Here is a 2,500-nt window from a genome sequence, read left to right as displayed (position 1 = left end):
CTGCACCACCAGCTTAGCGTGAATGCTTCGAGTTTCCCTAAGAAGTTCGATTGGTCTTGCAGAGTTTAAAGACAACGAAGCTTAGTTTCAAGCAATGATTTAATATACGCGTATTAAAAACCCTTAACTGTTACAACTTTTATGCTTGAAACCATCGCAACGAAGTCTTTGGGTCCGTAGACCCGTGATGTACTGCTCCAGGAAACGTTTTGAAAGAGTGGAAACTCAAAATCATAGGTTAAGATCATCGGCAGAACCCACCAGACACCACTTTTGCTTCATAAGTTCGGCCTATAGTCATATGACGATTTTCATCGGGGAGGGGACGTATGACCCAAACGGGGGCTTATATGACCCACGGACACTGCAAACCATGCTCCTACGACTAAATAGAGGTTAAAACTACGATTTGGTGAAATCTTCATTTTTGACCTCGAAGCAAGGTACCTTCCCTATAGTAGGCAATGAGTAAATGATCATAATCCAGGAGGGCAAAAAATGGGAACCCGAGAGGAAAGCGCTGTTGGCGCGCCTAAGCTAGTGGCCCGTAGAGTAAAAAGGGTACCCCCAACAAAGTTGTCGTTTGACGTTCTGGTTGCACTTTTTATCATCTAAAATCAGTTTTCTACACGTTTTGAGGGGTTTAAGCAAAAAAAAAAATTTCGACTACTCGAGCTCTCTGGCCCGTTCGGTGCACATTTTGAAAAAAGCTAGGGAGCTGCCCCTAGGTTCGGGGTGTCACAAAATGTTGAAAAGTGGTCGAAAAACCACTATCCAGAATCGGATGTAGAATCATTAGACGAACTTAAAATTGTTCTACGACACCCATCTGCGACGTTTAGTATTCGAGTTATGGCCCGTACCAGGTCTGACCGAGCAATTTTTGTTCCGCGCACTTTGTGCACCGTACACGTTGATGTTTGTATGAAAAAGTACCCTACCTAGGGACGCGTATAGCAAATTTGTACCCCCGGGCATGTTGTCGATTGACATTCTGGTTGCACTTTTCATCATCTAGGGTGCGTTCCTGACACGTTTTGAGGGGTTTTAGCAAAAAAAAAATTTTCGACTACTCGAGCTCTCTGGCCCGTTCGGTGCACATTTTTGAAAAAAGCTAGGGAGCTGCCCCTAGGTTCGGGGTGTCACAAAATGTTGAAAAGTGGTTGAAAAACCACTATCCAGATCGGATGGAGAATCATTAGACGAACTTAAAATTGTTCTACGACACCCATCTGCGACGTTTAGTATTCGAGTTATGGCCCGTACCAGGTCTGACCGAGCAATTTTTGTTCCGCGCACTTTGTGCACCGTACACGTTGATGTTTGTATGAAAAAGTACCCTACCTAGGGACGCGTAGAGCAAATTTGTACCCCCGGGCATGTTGTCGATTGACATTCTGGTTGCACTTTTCATCATCTAGGGTGCGTTCCTGACACGTTTTGAGGGGGTTTTAGCAAAAAAAAAATTTTCGACTACTCGAGCTCTCTGGCCCGTTCGGTGCACATTTTTGAAAAAAGCTAGGGAGCTGCCCCTAGGTTCGGGGTGTCACAAAATGTTGAAAAGTGGTCGAAAAACCACTATCCAGATCGGATGTAGAATCATTAGACGAACTTAAAATTGTTCTACGACACCCATCTGCGACGTTTAGTATTCGAGTTATGGCCCGTACCAGGTCTGACCGAGCAATTTTTGTTCCGCGCACTTTGTGCACCGTACACGTTGATGTTTGTATGAAAAAGTACCCTACCTAGGGACGCGTAGAGCAAATTTGTACCCCCGGGCATGTTGTCGATTGACATTCTGGTTGCACTTTTCATCATCTAGGGTGCGTTCCTGACACGTTTTGAGGGGTTTTAGCAAAAAAAAAATTTTCGACTACTCGAGCTCTCTGGCCCGTTCGGTGCACATTTTTGAAAAAAGCTAGGGAGCTGCCCCTAGGTTCGGGGTGTCACAAAATGTTGAAAAGTGGTCGAAAAACCACTATCCAGAATCGGATGTAGAATCATTAGACGAACTTAAAATTGTTCTACGACACCCATCTGCGACGTTTAGTATTCGAGTTATGGCCCGTACCAGGTCTGACCGAGCAATTTTTGTTCCGCGCACTTTGTGCACCGTACACTTTGATGTTTGTATGAAAAAGTACCCTACCTAGGGACGCGTAGAGCAAATTTGTACCCCCGGGCATGTTGTCGATTGACATTCTGGTTGCACTTTTCATCATCTAGGGTGCGTTCCTGACACGTTTTGAGGGGTTTTAGCAAAAAAAAATTTTCGACTACTCGAGCTCTCTGGCCCGTTCGGTGCACATTTTTGAAAAAAGCTAGGGAGCTGCCCCTAGGTTCGGGGTGTCACAAAATGTTGAAAAGTGGTCGAAAAACCACTATCCAGAATCGGATGTAGAATCATTAGACGAACTTAAAATTGTTCTACGACACCCATCTGCGACGTTTAGTATTCGAGATATAGCACTTTGTAGGTCTGACCGAGCAATTTTGT

Source organism: Anopheles gambiae (genome assembly GCF_943734735.2).
Source record: "Anopheles gambiae chromosome X unlocalized genomic scaffold, idAnoGambNW_F1_1 X_unloc_45, whole genome shotgun sequence".
Taxonomy (NCBI): domain Eukaryota; kingdom Metazoa; phylum Arthropoda; class Insecta; order Diptera; family Culicidae; genus Anopheles; species Anopheles gambiae.
This window is presented reverse-complemented; position numbering follows the sequence as displayed.